The sequence below is a fragment of the Ascaphus truei genome, chromosome 5 (assembly GCF_040206685.1).
Source record: "Ascaphus truei isolate aAscTru1 chromosome 5, aAscTru1.hap1, whole genome shotgun sequence".
NCBI lineage: Eukaryota > Metazoa > Chordata > Amphibia > Anura > Ascaphidae > Ascaphus > Ascaphus truei.
Window position 1 is genome coordinate 19,758,049 of NC_134487.1, and position 27,106 is coordinate 19,785,154.

At 43.2% G+C, this 27,106-nt stretch overlaps 1 long non-coding RNA gene across 1 annotated transcript in view; it reads right to left on the bottom strand.

The window, feature by feature from the left end:
* The window catches only part of LOC142494359 (uncharacterized), a 220,839-nt gene extending 203,622 nt beyond the window's left edge, over positions 1-17,217 (bottom strand). The window contains exon 1 of the long non-coding RNA XR_012801391.1: positions 16,846-17,217. This is a non-coding gene — a long non-coding RNA (uncharacterized LOC142494359). The remainder of the gene's footprint in view (positions 1-16,845) is intronic.
* Positions 17,218-27,106: the final 9,889 nt, after the last annotated feature.

Below are 27,106 nucleotides of genomic sequence, written 5' to 3' on the forward strand. Positions count from 1 at the left end.
GTGACTGAGGACAGGGGTCTGAGACAAACTGCAACACCAGACTGCATCACAGGCCCCAGGAAAGCACAGACTCCCCTCCACTCCCACAGGGGCCCTGGTGTCAGTCACCCTCCCCCCTCAACCCAGTCACCGCACACCCCCACACCCCAGTCACTCCCCCACCAGTCTGGAGGGGGAGAGAGAGAGAGTGTGTGTGTGTGGGGGGGCGGGGGGGGAGAGAGAATGTGTGTGTGTTGGGGGAGAGTGTATGTGTGACACCACAAGTACCCAGTCACCCACCCACCCAGTCACCCGCCCAGTCACCCACCTACCCAGTCACCCGCCCAGTCACCCACCTACCTAATTCAGTCAGTCACCTACCTACCTACCTAGTCAGTCAGTCACCTACCCACCCAGTCACCTACCCACCCACCCAGTCACCTAAGTCACCTACCCAGTCACCTACCCACTCACCCAGTCAGTCACCCACCCCCTCTCTCTGTGTGTGTGTCTCCCCCCCTCTTTCTCCTCCCCCTCTCTCCCCCTCTCTCTCCCCCCCTCTCTCTCCCCCCCTCTCTCTGCCCCCCTCTCTCTCCCCCCTTCTCTCTCCCCTCCTCTCTCTCTGTCTCTCCCCCACACCCTCTTTGTCTCTCCCCCACACCCTCTCTGTCTCTCCCCCACACCCTCTATGTCTCTCCCCCACACCCTCTGTGTCTCTCCCCCACACCCTCTCTGTCTCTCCCCCACACCCTCTCTGTCTCCCCCACACCCTCTCTGTCTCCCCCACACTCTCTCTGTCTCTCCCCCACACCCTCTCTGTCTCTCCCCCACACGCTCTCTATCTCTCCCCCACACCCTCTCTGTCTCTCCCCCACACCCTCTCTGTCTCTCCCCCACACCCTCTGTCTCTCCCCCACACCCTCTCTGTCTCTCCCCCACACCCTCTCTGTCTCTCCCCCTCACCCTCTCTGTCTCCCCCACACTCTCTCTGTCTCTCCCCCACACCCTCTCTGTCTCTCCCCCACACGCTCTCTGTCTCTCCCCCACACCCTCTCTGTCTCTCCCCACACCCTCTCTGTCTCTCCCCCACACCCTCTGTGTCTCTCCCCCACACCCTCTGTGTCTCTCCCCCACACCCTCTCTGTCTCTCCCCCACACCCTCTCTGTCTCTCCCCCTCACCCTCTCTGTCTCCCCCACACTCTCTCTGTCTCTCCCCCACACCCTCTCTGTCTCTCCCCCACACGCTCTCTGTCTCTCCCCCACACCCTCTCTGTCTCTCCCCCACACCCTCTCTGTCTCCCCCCCACACCCTCTATGTCTCTCCCCCACACCCTCTGTGTCTCTCCCCCACACCCTCTCTGTCTTTCCCCCACACCCTCTCTGTCTCTCCCCCTCACCCTCTCTGTCTCCCCCACACTCTCTCTGTCTCTCCCCCACACCCTCTCTGTCTCTCCCCCACACCCTCTCTGTCTCTCCCCCCACCCTCTCTGTCTCTCCCCCCACCCTCTCTGTCTCTCCCCCCCACCCTCTCTGTCTCCCCCCCCACCCTCTCTGTCTCTCCCCCCCACCCTCTCTGTCTCTCCCCCCCACCCTCTCTGTCTCTCCCCCCCACCCTCTCTGTCTCTCCCCCCCACCCTCTCTGTCTCTCCCCCACACCCTCTCTGTCTCTCCCCCCACCCTCTCTGTCTCTCCCCCCACCCTCTCTGTCTCTCCCCCACACTCTCTCTGTCTCTCCCCCACACTCTCTCTGTCTCTCCCCCACACCCTCTCTGTCTCTCCCCCACACCCTCTCTGTCTCTCCCCCCACCCTCTCTGTCTCTCCCCCCACCCTCTCTGTCTCTCCCCCTCACCCTCTCTGTCTCCCCCCCCACCCTCTCTGTCTCTCCCCCCCACCCTCTCTGTCTCTCCCCCCCACCCTCTCTGTCTCTCCCCCCCACCCTCTCTGTCTCTCCCCCCCACCCTCTCTGTCTCTCCCCCACACCCTCTCTGTCTCTCCCCCCACCCTCTCTGTCTCTCCCCCCACCCTCTCTGTCTCTCCCCCACACTCTCTCTGTCTCTCCCCCACACTCTCTCTGTCTCTCCCCCACACTCTCTCTGTCTCTCCCCCACACTCTCTCTGTATCTCCCCCACACTTTCTCTGTCTCTCCCCCACACTCTCTCTGTCTCTCCCCCACACTCTCTCTGTCTCACATTCTGCATCTGGATATCTTATTTACCCTATATATATATATATCTTAAATGCCCTCTACTACACCGAAATAACCTATACTGTATTTCTTCCAGATCTGACTCAAGCTTCACACGGGAGACATCGGAATCCCCCCTAACCCAGAAGACAGATAGGGAACACCTCCCCTCCAATGTATAACATTGCGGGAATGAGGGTACCTGGATATTGAGTGACTGCGGATCAGGTAAGATCCCATGCGGGATTGCTGCTTTAAATATTGTGAAGCGAGGCGTCCAGACACTGGTTAAGGGGTGCAGGAAACTAGTCATTCATATTTGGCTTTTTTTTCTAGATCCGACATTTACACACACACACGTAACAAGGATTAATTGTAGTATAATGTAATACAATAAATAAACTTATGTCAAAAATGAATGTTCTTACTAGGAATTTATTCAATTTATTTTATTTATGTATTTTTTTAAAAGCGGGGTTGGGGGCGGGACTAGGGGCGGGGTTGGGGGCGGGACTAGGTGGCGAGTAGATTTTTTGGTTCGGCGAGTAGATTTTTGGGTGATTTGTCAAGCACTGTATATATATATATATATATATATATATATATATATATATATATATATAGTTAGGTCCGGAAATAATTGGACACTGACACAATTTTCATAATTTTGGCTCTGTACGCCACCACAATGGATTTGAAATGAAACAACCGTGATGCAATACAAGTGCAGACTTTCAGCTTTAATTCAAGGGGTTGAACAAAAATATCGTATGAAACGTTTAGGAATTGCAACCATTTTCATACACAGTCCCCTTATTTCAGGGGCTCAAATGTAATTGGACAAATTAACACAATCGTAAATACATTTTTCATTTTTAATACTTTGTCGAGAATTCTTTGCAGGCATTGACTGCTTGAAGTCTGGAACGCATGGACATCACCAAACGATGAGTTTCCTCCTTTGTGATGCTTTGGCAGACCTTAACTGCAGCTGTCTTCAGTTGTTGTTTGTTCGTGGGTCTTTCTGCCTTTAATTTTGTCTTCAGCAAGTGAAATGCATGCTCGATCGGGTTGAGATCAGGTGATTGACTTGGCCATTGCAGAATATTCCAATTCTTTGCCTTAAAAAACTCCTGGGTTGCTTTCGCAGTATGTTTTGGGTCATTGTCCATCTGTAAAGTGAAGCACCATCCAATCAACTTCGCTGAATTTGGCTGAATCTGAGCAGACAATATATCCCTATACACTTCAGAATTCATCCGGCTGCTTCTGTCTTCTGTCACATAATCAATAAACACTAGTGACCCAGTGACATTGGAAGCCATGCATGCCCATGCCATCACACTGCCTCCACCGTGTTTTACAGATGATGTGGTAAGCTTCGGATCATGAGCCGTTCCAAGCCTTCTCCATACTTTTTTCTTCCCATCATTCTGGTACAGGTTGATCTTAGTTTCATCTGTCCAAAGAATGCTGTTCCAGGACTGGGCTAGCTTTTTTAGATATTGTTTGGCAAAGTCTAATCTGGCCTTTCTATTCTTGAGGTTTATGCATGATTTGCACCTTGTGGTGAATCGTTTGTATTTGCTCTCGTGAAGTCTTCTCTTTATGGTAGACTTGGATAATGATATGCCTACCTCCTGGAGCGTGTTCTTCACTTGGCTGGATATTGTAAAGGGGTTTTTCTTTAAAATGGAAAGGATCCTACAATCATCCACCACTGTTGTCTTCCGTAGACGTCCAGGGATTTTTGTGTTGCAGAGCCCACAGCGAGCTCTTCTTTTCTCAGAATGTACCAGACTGTTGATTTGGACACTCCTAATGTTCCTGCTATCTCTCTGATGGATTTTCTTTTTTTTTGCAGCCTAAGGATGCCCTGTTTCACTTGCATTGAGAGCTCCTTTGACCGCATGTTGTGGTTCACAGCAACAGCTTCCAAATGCGAATGCCACACCTGGAATCAACTCCAGACCTTTTACCTGCTTAATTGATGCTGAAATAATGAAGGAATAGCCCACACCTGTCCATGAAATAGCTTTTGAGTCAATTGTCCAATTACTTTTGATCCCTTAAAAAAGAGGGGGCTACATATTAAAGAGATGTAATTCCTAAACCCTTCCTCCAATTTGGATGTGAATACTTTCAAATTAAAGCTGATAGACTGCACTTTAAACCCATATTCATTATTTAACTGTAACTTGAATTGATTTTGGTACACAGCCGAAATAACAAAACTTGTATCAGTGTCCAATTATTTCCGGACCTAACTGTATACACACACACACACACACACACACACACACACACACACACACACACACACACACACACACACACACACACACACACACACACACACACACACACACACACACACACTATACAAACATATATACATACACACACACACGTGGACATGAGGGTTTCTTTATTTATATTATTTCACCTGTGGATATTTGTGCTCTGTCACTTGTTCCTGTTACTACCCAGACATTGCACATATATTCCACTTAAAGTGTGATTTGCGCTTGCTTACTCATTTTTAATTCTGAACAATAACATGAGCAAATCAAAAATGAGCTTTTATACATTCAGACACTAAAAAACTTATGGCAAGTAAAAAAGAGTGATAGAAAACCCTCCACCGTCCAGTGTACAGCAAATACAAATATCACTTGTTAGCACATTCACAAGTCTCAGATAGGCCTGCAACCAAACTAAGGGACTGTACATCACATTCAAATTTCAGTTTATATTACATGCTCTTACATTACAATAAAGGTTAGTGGTGCTGTAATCAATTGCAACATTTAATTGTGAGTCAGTGAACCATTGTTTGACATTTCCTAAACTAGTGGTCATTTCTCCTGGGAAACACAATGTTGCTGTAACATAATTGAACATAATTGATACTACTAAAAAACATGGATAGACACGTACACACAGAATGATTTATTTAAGTAAACCTAGAATTTGGCACACGGATTCAGTTCTAAAGTGCCCTCCCTTGATGAGGAGTGCTCCCGGCCTGAAACTTCTAAACTGGTTCAGAGTTGCTTATATCATTGGACCAACCATATGCATTGGCCATAACTAATCTGACAAATTGGGTATTAGTTACTACAGTCTCCCAACTGCAAAACGAAGGCAGAACCACAGAGAAAAAATGGTGCCATATTATCAAAGGACAATCCTATTGCTAGAATCAGATTTATTTTCTTAAATCTGATTTTTTTTGGTCTAGTTTTGTAGCCAGGAGACTTTGATAAATAAATAAAAAAATAATTTCCATTGTGTAGGCAAACTATTATTTAGCGGTGTCACAGATATCTCTGCACATCATCAATATATCTGCACATCACCGTTTATTCAGTGATATATAGAGGGGAATACTGTATGATTTGTTTCAGTAATGAGCTACCTAGTAATATTTTGCTAATTACTGTATGCATACAAGCCAGAGCTTGTTGGAAATGTGATCTTTGCCAACAGACACATGTAAATAGCCAGAAATGGACTGGTTGATCCTGAATGAATGGAAGTCAAGTAATCACACATACTATTCCACCCCATTATCCCCTCCCTCTCATGGCACACACTTTACATAATCTTATCTAGGAAACCCAATTTATTTACAAAGAAACTTGTGTGCAGTCAGCTATATTGGTATTCAATCCCTTTGTGAATTGACCAATGTCAGTGCTAATATTTTGTGGGCTGAAGTAGAAAGATTTTTGGAGGCTATATAACTATCCTGCTTCTGAACCACTAACATGGGCTGGCGGGCAGGTTTTTAATGGGGGTGTGGGTGGGGGCAGAAAATATAATGGGATAGAAACCAGACAGACAGTGGGCCTGACACATATCCACTGCATATATATGCCCGCAGGGCTTAGGTGGGAATATGAAAGAACCGACCTGAGCTGAGGGACAGAGTCCTGATAGAGTAGTGAGTTGTGAGTCGTAAGCCGAAGGTCAGGGCTGGCAGCAGAGTTGTGTTCTCGCTGTGAATGCAGAGGTCGAGGCAGGCGGAAGACAGGGGTGGTCGAGGTACGTAGCCTGGTATGGTAATGATGAAGACAAAATGTAAGTGCGTTGCGTGTACTCAGCATGAATTGAAACTATGCTCGGCAACTTCCTGCTTACAGGGCTGTCCTTTTAAAGGAAGCTGCCAGGAGCAAAAATGGAGGATCCTGCCACCGAGGGTGAGCTTGAGCAAAATCCTGGTCTGCACTCAGAAAACCAGGGACATATTTTGTAAAACCTCACAGTACTCCCCCCCCCCTCATCACCCCTCCAGAATTGATCTCCGAACGATTTAACCCGGGCTTGACGGGGAACCTCCGGTGGAAACCTCAGATCAAGGAGGAAGTGTGGACAGCACTAGCCTTCACCAAGAATTCTCCTCTGGACCGTATCCCCTCCAAGATACAAGGTACTGGAGACTGCCTCGAGACCTATGGGAATCCAGGATCCGACAAGTTACATACTCCAATTGGCCATCTACTGGAAACGGGCCTGGGAGGGTGGGAGCAGAAGAGGAGTTGTTGCAGGCCACCGCCTTTAGGAGAGACACATGAAAGACCGGAGGAATCTTTAGGGTATGTGGTAACTCCAATTTAAACGTGACCGGGTTTTCGCAATCTTGTAGGGACCTATGAACCAGGGCCCGAGCTTCAGGGAAGGACTCTTCAGACGGATGTTCCTGGTAGATAGCCATACAAGATATCCAACCTGGAACTGCGGGGCTGGCCACCGGCACTTATCTGTGTCATCCTTCTGCTGAAGGGAGGCTTTAGTTACATTGGCATGAATCGTCCTCCAGAGAGACTTTAGCTCCTGGTCTTTGTCTTCCGCCGCGGGACTTCAAGATATGGAGGTGGACACTGGAAGAATACAGTAGAAGAAACTGCTGAAAAAGTCTGAGATGGTCAAATGGCTCCTGGAGACAAGTAGATTGGGTCATTAAATGTCTAATGCGGTGGTATCCCCTCAGTTTGCTTCTTGTTGAAAACTTCCCCAAAATCCTGGTGAGCGATGGTATGGCCATCGGGGAGAGATACAAATGACAGCGGTAAGGGCATTAAGCTGCCATCTCAAATCTTTAAAATCAGACAGAGCAGTGGGGCAGGACAGTTGTCCCCCGGTCTTGTTTGAAAAATGACTCACCATCACTTCTATTGCTAAATGTAAAATCTTCACACCCATTTCACTATAAGATGATGCTTCCTGGCCTTACTCCCTAAACAGGATCCCGTCACATCCCAAATTGCAAATCCCCTCGTTACAGTTCTAAAGCAGCCGCCACCGCGGTGTGGGGAAATGTGCGGCAGACGGCGGCTCGTTTGGGGTTTTCCCTGGCGCGTCACTGTGGCGCCGGTCACACGTGCCAGGGTTCCCCGGCATCCCCGAAGGCCTGCAGAGGAAGCAGGTAAGGGGGAAGCGCTGCACAAAGCTGTGCAAAGCAGGAGCTGCCAGGGGGGAGCAGGCAGGGATTCGGGGAAGGGGAGGGGAAGTATTTTAATTTAACACGCGGGGAGGCGAAGATCCGGCTCGCTCGCGGCTCCGTTTGGCGCCAGCCGGGCGCCAGCCGAACAAAGCCCCGGCCATTACGGGCAAATGTTAGAATAAACTCTGCCGCTACAGTATATACACTGGTTAATATTTTAAAGTAGATGTTTCGCTCCCCTCTCATAGATGAGAAGCAGATGTTCCCTCGTCTGAAACGCATTCATTCCAGCCACGGGGAACCCCCGGTTCCTGAGATACATACTGGAAAAGCTAGGGCCGGAAATTCCTGATTGTTTTAATCCTCAGCATCACGCTGGCAAATAGGAAGCTGCGACAGATGATGTCACAGCTTCTCATTGGCTCATGTAAAGCAGGAGCATTAAACAGCCATTTAAACTATATCTACTGTACATACATTTACTGGTATGTCTCTCGGGAACCCCGAAATGAACTTGTTTCACTTACGGAGAATACTGCTTCCCATCTATGCAGAGTCAAGGGTGGGATATAAAGGGTACTTTATAAACGTTTTAACCTGCTGGTTTAAGTCACTGCCTTGTTTAAGAAGATGTTGTGCTCTTTTATCATGTCAGTGGACTGTTGCTACTAATTCGCACCACACTAAGTATACCCCACAAGCCACCAGACTCCGATTTCAAATTTACCAATCCAACAAAAGCCAGGGAAATGTTTTATAGGGACTAGAGAGGGACACATTTTTCATCAAAATTCGAATTTGCAGCACAAATTGATTTTTTTAAATTAGCATTTTTAAATATTCAGACAAAAAGCAACAAGGTTTAAAAAAATGTTTTTTTTTTAAATGTGAATACTCAAAAATGCCAAAATTAGCAAAAGTTTGAAAAAGTCTCAAAGAACTTTGCCTAATAGGTGAAAGTTCGCTAATTCACCCATCACTAATTCACTAATTTACCACGTACCACTAGACTCTCCCTCAGTTTTCAGAAATGTAATAACTCCCTGAAAACTCACCTTTTTAGGGAAGCCGATCTGGCATACCCCTAACATACCCCCCTCCCAGTCTTCAACCTTATGGGGACCCCATTGTACGTGCAGTGGAATCTGTTGGTGCTTTACTAACAAACAACAATAATAATAATAATAATAGAAGAGGATGGAACATATAGTTTGAGCTCAACTTATTAATGGAGGAAATTAGGCTCAGGTTCGTTAAGCGTTGATTCGCACCTGGCATAAACGCCCATTCAAGTCAATGGGTTAATGTAGGATCTGGTATACTAAACTGTACCGGCGCTTGATGAATCTTAATGAGTTGTTAATGTCATCCTATTGTATACATAATAGAAATCCTGGTGGCACCAGTTTGGTTGGAATGCAAAATATGAAGAAGAATGGGCAGGTTAGAACCTGTACGGTTCTGTGAAGTTGCGTTGTTAAGCTTTCAGAGTTCAGTGAAGGGAAAGGGAGCATTAGACAGATAGTCTAACCTAGAAATGCCAGGGCATTACTGCCATTGAAAATAACCTGGAGGCATATGATTAATTGGTCAAACTAACAATCTTGTCATCTGAAAAACAGAAGCCAATGAATAGGACGGTTTAACAATTTAGCAATTTGTTTACTGTGTAAAGGCTGTCAAATGTTGTACTTCTAGCGGCGACATGAGACACAGAACTACCTCAGAAATGACATACCTTGAACTCATGATCTGAAAAAAGTTGGCAGGATATTAGACTGAGTTCACCTGAGTAACGCATCACTGATTTAAGTGAAGCGTTTACTTGTCTGATACCGGCACAAGTGTAACGCTATGACCATTTCTCCAAGCTTATTCTTCCAAGCAAATTGAAAAAGCAGTTCTGTATTAAAGCTGCAGACCAAGCAATATCCTACATGTGGGTTTTTTTTTTTTTTTTTTTTTAAATAAATCAGTTCTGTACTATGAGAAAATACTTGTAGCATTTTTTTTAAAACAGCTCTGAATGACATTTTTAATGTATTATAATGTAAAAAGCATTTTTTGTTTCTTTATCAACCGTTTACAAATTCACATCCCCTTCCTCTTCTGAAACAGGCTCTGGCACACCCCTTTTTGAGCCCTGCCCTCTCTCTAGCAATGCACCAATTGTATGTAGTGACTGCCTGGTCACATGATCTTCCCCACAGAACTTTGCATCTTTGGTCCTTTTCTGCTGCACTGACAGCCATTTACTGAACCCTGAGCCAATGCTTCGCCGATCGATCACAGGAGAATGGATCGACCGGCAACTTAACTAATTACTTATCATTGTGCGGATTGCATTGATGCGCATATTAAAGGGAGAGGGGGAATAATTAAACGGCCGATTGGACTATTGCTTTAAAAAACTGATGCAACGCTGAGACCAAAAAGAACCAACACATATATTTCATAGGTTATATGATAAGGCAAAGAAAATTGGGCTTTAATGCACAGATCGTTAATTAGAAATGTTTACATATTTTCAGTATCTGGTAGTGTTTTGTAAACACATACATTAATGCAGTGTAATGTTCTAGTAGTGTTGGTCCTAGAGAACAGTAGATTAATTGTGGGATGTGATACCTTTTAGTGAACCAACATTATACAGAAGTTCATCATAGATGAGTTCATAGTATAGATCAAAGGTGGCCAACTCCAGTCCTCGTGGGCCAACAAACAGGTCAGGTTTAAGGATATCCCTGCTTTAGCATAGGTGGCTCCATCAGTCGTCAACTGAGCCACCTGTGCTAAAGCAGGAATATCCTTAAACCTGACATGTTGAGGTTCATGAGGACTGGAGTTAGACACCCTCGATCTATACTATGAACTTATCTATGATGAACTTCTGTATAATGTGGGTTCACTAAAAGGTATCACATCCCACTATTAATCTACTGTTCTCTCGGACCAACACTACTAGAACATTACACTGCATTAATGTATGTGTTTACAAAACACTACCAGATACTGAAAATATCTTTCCCAACCTCACTGCAAGTACTTTAAAAAGAGAACTGTGATATATTGTAAATTCTGTGCACTTAAATGTAATCTATGAAGCTCTCCCGTGTGCTAGTCCCATAAAAAGTATCATAACCTACAAATAATTCTGCACAGAATGGAAGAAATGTATATATACCGTTATAGTACACGAACCGTGTAACGCAGGGGTGCTCAACTGCAGTCCTCCAGCCCCCCTCCCCCAAAGTCTGGTTTTCAGGATATCCCAGCTTCAGCACAGGTGGCTCAATCAGTCCCTGCATCAGCACAGGGGCTAAATCTGAACCTCTGATTGAGCCACATGTGCTGAAGCTGGGATACCCTGAAAACCTGTTGTAACTCCTCCCAAACGCCTTATGTTGACAGTTTCCAGATCACAAGTTGGGGAACACATCAAGGGCAATATTGGGGCAAATGACATGTAAATATTGATATAATACTTTATGTATATGCCCTCCTGCACCGGTTTTACTCTGAAACGTGCCTTAATATACAGAATATACACCATCGTGCTGTTTCTTTGTTGTCTTTTATTGTGCTATTTTTGCTGTCGTTTATTGAATTACTTTGGGGTTGCAGGCATACCATTTCTATGCTTTCTGCCATATTGTAATGGGAATTAAAAAAGAATGTAGTACATTTTTGAAGAATGTGTTACTCGAATTGTGGTTTGCCCAATATATCTTTTGTATTATTTTGTATTACATATTTAAAGAAATTTCAACATACTGTAGGTCTAATTATCTTTTACCGTGCATGCAATGTCTTGTATATAATGTATTGTAAAATCCTTTTCACTCGTTGTTACCATGTATTTGTCATTATAACTCTGTGCCCAGGACATACTTGAAAACGAGAGGTAACTCTCAATGTATTACTTCCTGGTAAAACATTTTATAAAAAAATAATAATAACATAGTTGATCACAGCACTGGCAGTGTTCCAGCCACAATTTGCAACCAAAACAAAAATATTTACTGCAGAGTTTACAATCTAATTTGAAGTACCCAAGCTTGCATAATAAGCTATTGGCCAGAGTGTTAATCATGCATTCACCCATTCACACCCAAGCACCTCTTCATTTACCAGTCTCCCACATGACTTGCTCAGTCTCTTCTCTGCCTCACTAGGTCAACTTTGTTTTTTTTTGTACCTATCACATAGACACCATCTATTTATCCTCTTTACTAATGGTATCCAATCATTTATCCGGTGTGACATACAGCAGGGGTGCAGAATCTTTCCCTGATGTGCCCCCCTTCCTGCTTCCCTCCCTTCTCACATCCCCCCTCCCTTACCTACTCTCCAGCGTCAAATTACGCTGCGGGGTCATGTGATGTCACGTTGTCATGCCAACGTGACGTCACATGACCCCACGGCGTCATTTGACGCCGCGTTGCCATGGCGGTGCGTTGCCGAAGAGAAGGAAAGTGAAGTTGCAGAGGCCTCACGCGATCCCCCGGCATTAATTTAAATGCCTTGGGGGAAGAGCGCGGGGCCTCTGCAACCGCCGCGCCCCCCCATAACAATCTTGCGCCCCCCTGGGGGGCGTGCCCCCCAGTTTACGCACTGCTGCCATTCAGTATACACCTTTTCCATTATTATCCCTTTCCATATCAATATCCACCCATGCATCCACTGTCTCATAGACCAGGGGTGCTCAACCCCAGTCTTCAAGGGCCACCAACAAGTCAGATTTTCAGGATATCCCAGTTTCAGCACAGGTGGCTCAATCAGAGGCTCAGTCTTGACTGAGCCTCTGATTGAGCCACCTATGCTGAAGCAGGGACTAATTGAGCCACCTGTGCAGAAGCAGGGACTGATTGAGCCACCTGTGCTGAAGCTGGGATATCCTGAAAACCTGACCAGTTAGGGGGGGGGGGGGGAGGGGAGGGGTTGAGAACTGGAGTTGATCCCCCCTGTCATGGATATCCAATCATTATCCCATAATCTCACAACAATTTATAGGCACGACCTTTCCCACACAATCTCATTGGTACCCAGATGTTCACCCATCCTCACTAATATTATTCTGGAGATCTAAACAAAAATAAAAAAAAGTGTCTATGGCAATCAGCATCCACATAGGTAAATAGATAAGATCCTTATTATCAAGATGACCTCAGGTGGTTACAAGAGTTTTTACAAGATTTCTTTAGGGGTTTAATCCTTCTTCTAGAAAAAAAACACTTCCTCTGTTTTGTCACCGCCTGATATATTTGCACATTGAGATGGACACAGGATTATTATATATTTTTTAAACGGTGCTTACATTTACTTTAAAAAGTAGCCCCAGGGCATTTCCAGGTATTGGCAACCTCTTCTGCTGCACTGAGCAATGAAGGCCCAGAGACAACTGACAAGCTTCCACCAGTCCGGTCACAGAATGGTTAGGCTAGGAATACAGACAATATTAAATTGTCCAGAAAAGTGTATATGTGTGTGTGTGTGTATATATATATGTATATGTATATATATATACAAATATAACTGTATGCTCATCTGCATGTCTCAGGCAGGTCTGCAACCCTGCAGTCAGTGGGGGAAAGGGAAGGGGGAGGGGGTGGGGAGGGGAAAATCCTGCTCAGCTCAAAATAGACTTTCTAGGGAGGTGCTATCAGGGTGAAACTTAAGCGTATAGGAGGAGAGAGGAAAGAACCCTATATGATGCACTCAGCCCTACTAATGAAAATAATAAACTTTTATTTAATGATAGTTGAAAAATGCAAACATAACAAATATATTTAAAACCTAAAAAGTGTACTGTTCAGTTCAGATGTGCAATCACTCTAGATGACCAGGTAGTGTCATAGTTAGTGTGAAGCACAGTAGATTAGAGAAACTGTTGATTCTCACAATACTAGTATGACAATGATTTAGTCGATGCACAATGAATATAACCCTGTCAGGGAAGTAGCTAGTGTGCACTCTACATAGGTATTGTGATACACAGGCACTGGGAGCATTGATAGTGCAGCACTGTGTTACGAAGCTGCAGTGGGGTACATAGCACTGCTGCATACACAGGAAGCCAAATGCAAACCCAGGCAGGGAAGGACCCCCCTGATGATAGATCAATGGGAGCGCTGCTGGGAGGTGGGTGCAGGTAAGTATACCCTGTCGTTAACCTCATGAGGGGACTCCAAACTAATAGCCAGAACTCACACTTTTGCAGCTCCTTCCAGGGGGGGGGGGGTGTTATCACAACCCTGCTGTGTATATATACTAAGGGCTAGCCAGTGCCAGCAGGAGGTCTGATATACCTAGTTTCTAGCTAGTGGGATCCACATCTGTGGCCCACATCAAGGTATTAAGCTAATCTACAGAGCGTGAGCAAACTCCTGTGAGTTTGACACTGCAACAGTACAGCCGGCGTCGCTATGACGTCATCCCGACGCGCGTTTCGTTCCAACAAGGGAACTTCTTCCGAGCTAGAAACTAGGTATATCAGACCTCCTGCTGGCACTGGCTAGCCCTTAGTATATATACACAGCAGGGTTGTGATAACATCCCCCCCCCCCTGGAAGGAGCTGCAAAAGTGTGAGTTCTGGCTATTAGTTTGGAGTCCCCTCATGAGGTTAACGACAGGGTATACTTACCTGCACCCACCTCCCAGCAGCGCTCCCATTGATCTATCACCAGGGGGGTCCTTCCCTGCCTGGGTTTGCATTTGGCTTCCTGTGTATGCAGCAGTGCTATGTACCCCACTGCAGCTTCGTAACACAGTGCTGCACTATCAATGCTCCCAGTGCTTGTGTATCACAATACCTATGTAGAGTGCACACTAGCTACTTCCCTGACAGGGTTATATTCATTGTGCATCGACTAAATCATTGTCATACTAGTATTGTGAGAATCAACAGTTTCTCTAATCTACTGTGCTTCACACTAACTACAGTATGACACTACCTGGTCATCTAGAGTGATTGCACATCAGAACTGAACAGTACACTTTTTAGGTTTTAAATATATTTGTTATGTTTGCATTTTTCAACTATCATTAAATAAAAGTTTATTATTTTCATTAGTAGGGCTGAGTGCATCATATAGGGTTCTTTCCTCTCTCCTCCTATAGGTCTGCAACCCTGCCTTTCCCCATTATCACCCAGCATACAGCACTTCCACTGCAGCAAGGGATTCTGGGAAATGACATGCAAATGAGCACACAGTGTCACTTTTTGCCTCAATAACCATTTTTAACATGGTTCCCTATAGGCTTAAGCTTGCTGCATGGTCACAGCTTTGAGCACAGCCAGGGTTAAGGTGCATACCCAGAAAACCACCCACAGACAGCTGTTTCGACCTTGATGGGTCTCATATATATATATATATATATGTACAGTGGTGTGAAAAAGAAAGTTCACCCTCTTTGAATTCCATGGTTTTACATATCAGTACATAATAACAATCATCTGTTCTTAGCAGTTCTTAAAATTAGGTAAATACAACCTCAGATGACACCCAAACACCAGATGACAACCAACACATGACATATTACCACTGTGTTATTATTTATTTAACAAAAATAAAGCCAAAATAAAAAATACAAATAAAGCCGAGTTTTCCCGGATGTTTGGAACTGAAGAATGACCTCCTGATCCTGTATCCGTTCCATGAGGTCCTCGTAGCTGGGAGAATTCTCAGTTGAAAGATTGCAGCAGATTCGGGCCACCAAAGGGTGAAGGAGGGAGACTCCCCACAGGAATTGCCTCTTTCGGTAGTCGTCCAATTCCGTCATCCTGATGATCCTTTTGTGGATTAGAGTCCACAGAGCTAGTTGCAGTTGGTGAAGGAATTCAGACAAGTCTTCATTTTCCTTCTGCTTGAGGGCATGGAATTGGGCCAACAACGCAATGGGGTCATCCTTCTTGCTGTAGGTCCTAGTCAACGCACGTACCAGGTCTTGAGCCTCCACATAGGGGTGACCTTTGCGATACAGCGGCACGATGGTTGCTGGAGACCGCAAGCATTCTACAACCCATTGTGTCTTTACCGCATCTGAGCATGTCCACCCTGGGCAACACATATTCCGCGTTATCCCACCAATCATCGAATGTCTCTTCACCAATGGTGTGGATAGTGGCGGTACTGGTGACAGTGAGCTGACTGTGTGAGGGCCTAGACCAGTTGCGGTAGTGTCACTCCTAAATTGGAAGTTCACGGAGACAGGTGGCTATAAACTGGGCTCTGACTAGGAGTTGGGGCAGGGTTACTCTGATACCAGCTGGCGGTAGGTGTCTTGGGTATCACACTTGAGGTGAAAGTGGGTACAGGTAGGTCTGCTTGAACTGGGGTACTTACGGCCATCCATACCCCAGGACTGTAGGGGGAGGTGGACACTTCAGCATGAGAAAGGACCTTGGCGAAGAGCCTTGAGATGACCGGTCTAGCCTGATAGGGAACCTCAGAGGTGAGTCTCAGAGTGAAGGTCCCTTCGGAGGTTGGTAACTTAGGGTATATCAGTGGGTGCCCTGTGGGCAGGTCCTCGGATGGGTTTAGGGCCTGAGGGGCTTTGTCCAAGCATATCTCATGTTCTGTGGCCAATAGTATGGCACTAGAGCAGAAATCCGCGTCAAGTTTGCGGTCTAAGACCCTGGCATTGGCCAGACCCGGGATGTTTTGTGTGTGGTCACGTACAGCAGTTATTGAGGTAAGTAGGGATACTCCTCCTATGTGGTACTCTAGGGCCCAGTCATGGACCGGTTTCCCGGTGGGTGTGAACATGGCAGTCTGAAGGGTTTCACAAATTTAGACTACTGAGCAGGGCACCCCAGGTCTGAGATCTCAGCAGAGCCTCCAATTGTAGCACACTTTCCCCACCCCCTGATAGATTTGTGGCTACAGTGTGTGTATATGGTGCAATACCTGTGGTGCACAAGAGATTTGAGTCTTCGCTACTGGGAACCTGGGGTATACCTGAGTCGTTCGGTCGGTAGCGCCTCCACCTGCACAGGATTCTATGAGGTAAAATAACCCCGCTACAGGACCCGCATACAATAAAATACACACTTATGAAAGATAACAATTTTACTGAACATAAATAACCTAGGATATATATATATATATACCACCAACCAGACCACGCACGGCCGTACCCTCCAATGCTCTGCTCCCCCACCCAATGTGTGTGTGACAGCGCTGCCCCACTATAGTCTTTGAGTTGGTGCACTGATGCGTTTGGTACCTGCTGGGTGATTCCACACCCGGGCGCGCTGATGCCACGATGCTGGGATCCACAGATCCGATGCTGATACTGCGAAGCCTCCGCCTATATGTTGGGTGAGTCCCTCGTGGATTGTACCACCGTAAACAATGTCTTTATTAATTTAGGGCGATCTGTGTTCTGGACCACAGGCCGCAGCCACCGTGCGGCGTCTCCCTGTGTCCCTAACCCTAATATTGCTAAGCAGGGAAGGGTCCCTATCTGAGGGGCAAGTCCCTATCGCAGCCACAAACTATGTGGGAGTCGGAGCCTAGCTGGGGCATAATAGGGGGTATCTGGCCTAGGGCAGATGCCACTGACATCTGCACATATAACTTACTCCTTCCTTGTCCCAGCTCCAACTGCCACTCTCCTAACTATCAGCTCAAACTTCAAGCACACCCAAAGTTCCAATCTCCCATCAGGAGATTCTAGCAGCCCTATTGGCTGTACTGTGTCATGTGTTGTGCAGCCCCTGGGGCTGCTGGAACCTTTGCATGCCCAAACCTTTTCTGCGCATGCGAGCGTACAAACAAAATGGCAGCGCCCTTACTGGCTACCCGCCTGCAGCGGAGGTGAGGAGAGCTAAAGGGAGGACCGGGCTACATATATATTATTATTACTCTATTACTGTTAAACACGTGGTATCCACTTGCAGCTGCTGCTAATGCAAGGCTTTTATTTAGTCTTGTCCTATGTTTTATGTTATGTTGTGCTGCAATTAGTCATTCAATGTGAATTTATTTTAACAAGTTACTATTAAAGATTTAAGATTATTTTAATTGCTACCATCACTTCAGGCTTTCATTAAGGTTCACTGTACAATAAGAGCAGGGATCTTCTTCTTTCGCTTAGATTGTGAGCTCTTCGGGGCAGGGACTCCTTTTGCTAAATGTCACATTTCTGTCTGAAGCACTTCTTCCCATTATGTGTTATTTGTATTATTTGTTATCTATATGATTGTCACGTGTATTACGGCTGTGAAGCCCTATGTACATTAATGACGCTATATAAATAAAGATATATACCTACATACTAGTCCGCTGTAACCAGAGATGTGCAAACCTTTCTCATGAGGTCACAAACCATGAATTATCAACCCTTTTTTTATTCAGAATCAAAGCTGCGGCTCAGAAAAAGATCCCATGCATATTAAATCAATGTGCATTATAATTTAATTTCATATACTATTTGTGAAATTCTCTAAAATTGCTCAATACTGAGACTAGAAATAGGACTCACTCCATATCGCACTCCCGGTCTGGCGATATTTCACTTAAATCTAACTCATTTGGAGAGAAAAAATTGCCCTTTGGTGAAACATTTTGCAAGGAATAAATTGTTGCTCGTACATTTTGGACAGTTTTGCCCACCTGCTGCTGTAACCTGTGGCCACTCTCAACTCCAAAATAAGAGGATAATAGTTTGAAGTTTGAGTTTACATTTCCCAGATGTAACCCCTAAACATGTCACTGCCACAAGTACAGTCTGCTTCTAGGAGGGACTGACCCCCTAAACATGTCACTGCCACTAATACACTTTGCTTGCAGGTGGACTGACCCCTAAACATGTCACTGCCATTAGTACACTTTGCTTCTAGGAGGGACTGACCCCCTAAACATGTCACTGCCACTAGTACACTTTGCTTCTAGGAGGGACTGACCCCCTAAACACGTCACTGCCAATTAATACAAGTTGGGCCAAACTGGTGAAAAAGCATTGCACCCGATTTTGCAAAGGAATAAAAAATGTCATGCTTTCAATTAGAAAAAAAAAATATATATATATATATATATATTGATACATTTGTTGTAGTTTCTTTGCTCCAGTTTTGCAGCCGGGCAGATGCTTTGATCTGTACTGTAGACTTACAGCAGGTGTAGAAACAGATGAACGCTGATACGACTTGAAGTACAGTTCCACCGTGGGTTCATTTTGTGTGTTTTGGAGTTCGAGGTTTCTTATCTCAAAGGTTGCATCTTTGGAAAATATGAAATGCATATCACCTGTATTTCTATTTTTAGCTTTTCTACATACTATTTTTAACTTTTTAAACACACAGTGAGTGTGATAGAGCACTCAGCCAAATGACATGATCTTTGTTTCCTACCTATCATTCAGATTTAGCTTATAAATGTTCTACGAAAACCTTAAAAACAAGCAGCACAGCAAACGTACCATGGAATCAACAGCGTAGACCTTTTATCTTTTTTTTTTTAATATAAATCTACTTTAGAAAATGAACCATCATACTCATTGCTAGTGGGGCCTGAAAATACGATTTCACATTAAAAAAAATATATATATAAATATTCTCCAAAATGAAGATGTTTTAAGTGAATTATTTTTCCATTGCATAAAATAAGGAAAAGTAAAATCAACTGATTAAAAACAATTGTGGTATGTATGTGAAATGGGACTGCAGCTTTAAACCGTGTGTGTACACGATGCAGGTGCACCAACAGTTGGCAGTAATCGTCAGTAGTGGCCCAACAGCAATGATGAAAAAAAAAACATCATCAATGCTGTCTCTACAAAGGCTGTGGTCAGGGTTAATGAACGCTGTGAAGTTAACGCTTCTGTTGGTGGTTTTACCAAGCAACCTGCTAAAACTAATCTGAAAAAGCACCTCTTTGTTTAATCATGTGGGATGCAAAAGTGTTTCCATCTTTTTTATGTCTCAAGGCAGTCAGATAGAAAATACATTGTCTAATCAAGAAAAATGCAATTCCCAGCAAATCGAGTTTTCTGCTGGAGATAAATACCCTGCTCAAATATGCATGATAATCAGAATAGCTTAAGTAGTGGGCATGTTCAGTTTTAGTTTAGAGTCCACTAGGCAAGTTTTCAAGCACCTTTTTTCTGATATTAATGGAAGGACAGACAATAGATTGCAGATTAAGTTATTGCTATTTAGGACAGTCCTCAATGCTATTTTAATGGTAGAAAGAGGCTTATCAGCTAGGTAAAATAGATGACTGAAGTATTGATGTTTAATTAAACGATACATCCATGTTGTTATCTACGAAAAGGCCTTTCTTAGCTCACACAGCAAATAACTACAGTATACCAGCTAAATTGTGCAAATTGTTTAACAAATGTAATAAATAATTTGCTTTACCTTTCCGCAGAAAGCAGAAATGGAAATTGCTGTGCAGGTTTTTGCAAATATTTGTAATTAGCTTGATCACTTATCTCTGTCCATAACACTGATTTTTTCTGTGAAAGGATTTGCCAATTTGCAATATATTCGGCTGAATTGACAGTAATTAGGCACCCGACTAATAAATCTATAGATAAAGCAGAATAAACGGGACAACTGTTAAGAGTGAAGAGATGGAGCATGCATAATTTAACCTAAGTTTAAAAAAATCACGTAAGCAGTTTCTTTCTTGGAAACAATAGTTGTTTTTAGACTAATATGAAGAAAAAAGCACCATCAAAACCTCCACGGCGTTCAATCAGATTTTTTTCCCACTAAAAATAACACACCATTTTTTATAAACCCATACACAATCAATAATAACTAAATGTGGTCAGGTCCTAAAACAAGCAAACAAAAAGTGCACACTGTGCCCCCTGCATACGAGAATAAATATTTGTCATGGAACGATTTGTAGCGCTACCACTTGATTCTAGCTCATAAAGTGCAAACAAGGTCCTGTAAGAACTGTCTTACAGAACGTGTTGCAAACAAGCATGACACAGAGATTCGTCCTCCATTCACCACTACCACCACACTTGTTTGGAAATACTTGAATAATTGCTTTGATGGTGAATTGAAACAAAGTGGCCAATTGGTGTTTGCTTATATCAGGGGTGGGCAACTCCAGGCCTCAAGGTCACCAGCAGGCCAGGTTTTCAGGATACCCCTGTTTCAGTACAGGTGGGTCAATCAGTGGCTCAGTCGAAGACGGATTGTGCCACCTGTTCTGAAGCGGGGATATCCGGAAACCCTGATCTGTTGGTGGCCCTTGAGGACTGGAATTAGCCAGTCAAATACTGAGCCACTGATTGAGCCACCTGTGCTGAAGCAGGGATACCCTGAAACCCTGATCTTTTCATTTGAGCTGGTTTACAATGTAGACCTGGGTTTAATCACGCTCAATTTATCATGCTGCTTGTGAACTGAAGTAACTTGAGACAGGTTATTTTCGCCTTTATAAATGGCTCCTTCTGCTACAACACAAGTCCTGACAGAGTGGGTATGGCATGTTTGATAGGTTAAATATAGGTTATTGCATTTAAAGAAAATGAAAAGTATAAGTATTTTCAAACACATTTAAAAACCAAAAAACATTTTTAAAGTATTTCACTCTTTCTCACTCATCATTAGCCAATCCGATGAAAGTGTAGAACAGGGGGGGTTATTTACGAAGGTTTTTTTTTTTTGCGGGTTGGCTCGAATGGCAGTTACAAATGTTTTCATTTTACACTAATCAAAACATGTAAAAGTATCACTTTATCGGGATTTAATCTTTTCAAGGAAACCAATTTCGAATTTTTGATTATTTTTGTTAATTAAAAAAGTTTGTTACCGGGGGCTGCACTGTTAATAATAAAAGCAACTTGTCCATTATTTAATATGAATTACCATTTATTGCTGTGTGTAGAGATAATCTCTAAATCTGCATGTTTCATCAAATTTTTGGTCCCATTATTACAATTCAGATGCTTTTAGAGCACACACATAATAATTATAGTGCTATAATTATGGAATAGGGTGAAAACCAACCAAGATGATGCTGGATGTCCCATGACTTCAGGGGGGTCAAAGTCAGAAATGAGGTATTTATTAAGATGTCATAGCTTCACGACCGGGGCAAAACCTGTGCAAATAAGAGGGGATGTGAAGGATGGATGGATGAAGAAAGAAGCTATATCAAACTAAATCAAGTAAGATTTAGGATCTGGTCTGTTTAAATGTATGTATGCATGTATATATATCTTTATTTATATAGCACCATCCAGGTATATTGCGCTTTACAATACACATGACATAATATTATAACACAATGGGAATAAGCGCTCCAGACAAAACAATAAGAAAGGGAATCCTTACAGAGAGAACTTACAGAGACAGTAGGAGGGTGTTCTGGTAAATGCGTCTGCAAGGGGTAAAGGTGAGTGCATATGAGATGTGTGGTATCAGACATTAGAGCTAACCATATGCTTCATTAAAGAGGTGTCTTTTAAGAAAGGTCCTAAAGGAGGAAAGAGAGGGTGCCAGTCGAATATGGAGGACATTGTATCCGTTGCATCCGTCTATTGAGAATGTCGAAAATTGAAGGACATTCCAGAGGTGTAGGGCATTGAGTTAGAGAGGTTATAGGCGGCAGAGGGTTTTAGATACAAAAGGGGTAGACAGAAGACATCCTTGACCAGAACGCAAGAGTCGGGCAGGTGTATAGTGAGAAATTAGGGCTGAGATGTAAGGAGGGGCAGAAGAGTGTATAGCCTTTAAAGAGAGGAGGATACAATGAAAGTACAATGGGAGAGGTAAGAGGAAATCCAGGATAGAGCTCTGTTATGGATACTAAGATTATGGAGAATGTGAAGGAGAAGAGGGTGGTCCACGGTATCAAAGGCTGGTCTTTGTATTTGGCAGCATGGAAGTCATTAGTTGTTTTTTTTAGTGAGGGCTGTTTCAGTGGAATGAGAAATGCAGAAATCAGATTGTAGAGATTCTATGAGAGAATAGGAGGTGAGAAAATGGAGCAAGCGAGAAAATACAATGCGTTCAAGGAGTTTAGAGGCAAAAGGCAAGAGGGAGATAGGGCGATTTGTTAGAAAGATAGGTTGGGACAAGCTTGCAGTTTTTGAGTAATGGTATAACTGTTTGAAGGAGGTGGGGAAGGTACCAGAGTAGAGGGAGAAGTTGAGAATATTTGTGCGTGTAGGAATTGGAGCAGGAGGGAAAGGTTTCAAGAGATGGAGGGAATGGGGTCAGGAGGGCAAGTGGTAGAGGGGGAAGCGATTAGTAGTGACACATCCTCTATTACAGAGTAAAAAAAGCAAAGGAAAGCAGGAGGCGAGTTAGGAAGAGGTGTAGAATATGAGGATGATACAGAGAGGATACCTTGCTGAATGGAATAAACCATTGTCTTGAAATAGTCAGCAAAGTCCTCTGGTGAAATGGAGAAAGAAAAAAAGGTAACAGAGAGTCTAAGATAGAGAAGAGTCAGAGTGGGTTAGATTTGTGAGTGTTGATTAGTGACAAAAAGTAAGTTTATTTAGCCTGGGAGAGGGCAGAGTTGAAAAAGCATAGGATACATTTATAGTGAAGCAAGTCAAAGAGAGTATGAGATTTCCTCCAGAGGTGTTCAGAGGATCGTGCTGGAACGGAGCATGCGTGTGGGGTAGTTTAGTGAGGGTCTGGGGTTAGAAGGACAAGAACGGCTAAGAAAAAGAGGAGCATGTAGATCAAGAGAGGAGGATAGGGCAGAGTTGTAGTTCTTGACCAGGTTTTCAGGGTCTGGAGCTGGGCAAAGAGTAGAGAGGGAGGAGCGCAATGTGGAATTAAAAGCTGGTTGGTTAATAGAACATAGATTACTGCAGAAAAGAGGGGTAGATGGAGGTGGAGAAGGGGAAAAGTGAGAGAGAAAATGAGATGAGATGATGGTCAAAGAGTAAAGGGGGAAATGGAGACATCAGAGAGAGAATTTGTTTTGTGAAAACCAGGTCCAGGTGGTTACCATCCTTGTGGGTGCTGGCTGCTGACCATTGATGGAGGCCACAAATAGAGGTTAGAGAGAGAAAACAAGAAGCCCAAGGAAATATAAATGTTTTACATCATATGGAAAAGTGACTGAAGTTCTGTAACTCCTAATTAATTACTTGCCAAATTATAATTCATTACTCCAGAGCTTCTCAACTCCAGTCCTCAAGACCCCCCAACAGGTCAGGTTTTAAGGATATTTCAGCTTCAGCACAGGTAGCTCAATCAGTGGCTCAATCGAAGAGTCTGCTTCAGCACAGTTGGCTCAATCAGTGGCTCAGTTGACGACTGAGCCACTGATTGACCCACCTGTGCTGAAGCAGGGATATGTTGAAAATATGGCCTTTGTGGAGGGTCTTGAGGACGAGTTGAGGACTCCTTTATTTACTGGGTTTCCATATGAGTTCTTAAAGAAAATCAGATCTATCTTACAGTCTTAATATTGGATTCATTGTATAATTAAACCTAAAAAACTTAATATAATTCCGTAGACAACTTAACAATGTAACGTGCTGGCAAACTCTGTATTTATTTTGACTACCTGATTTGATAGTAATCTATAATGATGAAATAATAATATGAATATCTGGAAATTGTAGTTATTCCTTATCTACCTACTTTATATTTACTGCATCTTTTCTTTTCTGGAACCTCTGCCCTCTTGTCTTAACTGGGAAACACTTTAAATAAATAAAGTGTTAAAAAAAAAATTTGTAGGAATTTTTCAAATCAATTGCACATCTCTAGACAGATCTCTAAAAATGAAACAAAAAGTGACACAAACCCTTCAACGTACAGTACACTGCACAGTAAATAAAAATTCCCCTTGTGGGCACGTTTACATGTCTCAGACAGGTCTGCAACCATGCCTTTCCCCATTATTGCTCAGCCAAGGATTCTGGGTAATGACATGCAAATGAGCAACAGAAACATTCAGTGGCATTAGTTTAATTCGGTCCCAGTGGCACTTCACTTAAAGCAGCAATTTCTCTCAGTATCTTTCCCCTGAGCTAGTTGTGTTTTTTGTTTCTTAGTGTTACAAATCATGAAATTCTTAATCTCTAGTGTCGTGGGAACCTCAGACTACATTTGGTAATGGGGAGAGCTCAATTTTGGCCAACCGGGACACTTAGAGAATGACTGTAAAAACATGGCTAAACGTGACGTGGTGAAAGAAAAAACTAAGGCGCTCTCTCAATACCAGGGATAAATAATGGTAATATTTCCATGATAATGTACCCTTACATGCACATGGAATCTCGTGCAGTGTAATAGAGTCCAGTGTCCACTGCTCAAACCCAACAGGATCTTTCCACGATCCTCATAGAAGTAGGTAGAGAAAGTGTGGGGAGCGCAGTCAGATAGATATGATAGATGGAAAGAAAAGAAGCGTATAAATATACACACTATCAATCAGTCTTTCCCTGTGTGTAATATTATCCACAGATATACGTGGGGTAGAGATGGTGGCAAAAATGCAGTTAAGTTGCTCACACGGCCATGTGTGAGCATGGAAATCCGAATTGGTGTCTTTAGGTGTTGTCTCTCAAGGTTTTTCTATACCGTCTGGATCTTTACCTTTAACCGTCAACGTGTAATTCATGTAAGTTCTCCCAGTCTTGAAATAGGTTCCCCATTGTAGAGTGAAGTACACAGAGAAAATGTGTGTTTAAAAGAAGGATAAATGCATTTATTTACATGTAGTAACAGTTAATTCACATATAAAAACTTGCTCCGGTGGCGACATTACGATCCCGGCTTGCTGCGGTGCAGTTGAGTCCCTGCTCAGTTCCTGAAAACTACGGTGGTCGTCAGGTGGCAAAAGTCCACACCAGTATAGAGCATTGCTCTGGATGATATTACACACTGGGAAAGACTGATTGATAGTGTGTATATTTATACCCTTCTTTTCTTTCCATCTATCATATCTATTTATATCTGACTCTGCGCTCCCCACACTTTCTCTACCTAAACACGTTACATTACCTAAATAAAGAACGGACATTATATGACCGCTGTTTATGATATCCTCATAAAACAAATTATATGCAAAAATAACTTCCTTACTAGTTCTCATTAACTTAGGATTAATGTCATGTTGTTTCAGGATAACGCTAGGTTATCTAAACAAAGAGACATTATTTATGTCTCTGTATTACACTCCCATCCAGACAGGGAATTAAGGCTTTTGGAGGAGAAAAGAGTTGCGAGAAATAACACAGGGAAATCATCCTACGATATTTAAGTCCTGCCTATTCCTGGCGCTACTCTCAGGCACACACTGGAGGATGGGCACATTACTTCGCCCTGTTAAAGGGTCTGATTGGGAGTAAGGCCAGGTCTAGATATGACTTAACACCACACTATTTTTTGGCGTTAACATTAACAAAACTTCATAAGTAGTGTGTTCTTATGCTATCTTTTCCCTAACGTGCATTTTTTTATAATGCTAACATAAGTTAACACTACATTACTTTACGTTAAATGGTCTTCAGAAGTATACCTCCTGCATTTTAGATATACAAATAGCGAGAAGAGATCACTTTAGTAAGTAAAAAATGAAAAACCGCTTTAAACGTGATGTGCTTTGGAAGCCAATTGGAGCATTACCATAAGTGTCAATATATTCTGCATTTAAATTGTCAGTGACAGACATACTGTAAGTAATAGATGCAACATATCGCATACGCTCACATATTTTCCATGGGGGCTCAACCTATAATATCGCAGTATACAGTATACTGTATGTCATTTGTGTCACCCATTTGCTTTTAGCGTAGGTCATATTTTTGCTTCTTAAATGCAAGAAAAATAAAAACATTTTGCATTCTCAATTTTATCTCAACTGCAACAATTATTTTTGGCATCTCCCACGGCTTCCATCGCACCTGTAAAAGATATAAATAAACATACTTTCATTTTTTTTTTTTTTCTTTACAGGATGTTTCTTATCTTCTCTGTGTGTTTGCCACAATCTTCAATGCTCAAAATGTAAGAATGACTTTATTCCATTTGCATTTCATATTATGTTGTGTATCCTTACAGCAAATACATCTGTCTATTATTTAGGTTAAATGATCATTAGTCAGTTTTTTTAAATTAAGTCATTATTTTGGCACTGATCTAACATAAATAATTTCAATTGTTTTACTTTTCGTATTTAAATTCTGCTTGTTCTACACAATAAATACCTTTTTATCCTAAGAATATTCTGTAGCTGCTGAGCTACACTGACTGAAGGATTGATTGAAACAGAAACGCAGCCATTTAGTGAATCCTGGGAAGCAGGATCTTTGCTGATCAATTACGGGAGAACGAATCGATCGGTAGCTTAGGTAATTAGTTTTCAATAAAGGTAATAAAACACTGCATATATTAAACGGGAAAAAAAAATATATATTTTTTTAAGGTCCGCTTTGACTGTTGTTTTAATGAATAACAAGACTAAGAGGGCTGCTATAACAAAGCTTATGAAATGAATTTTGGAGCCAAGTCACACCCTTTAGCCTTTCCCTGCCATCCAAA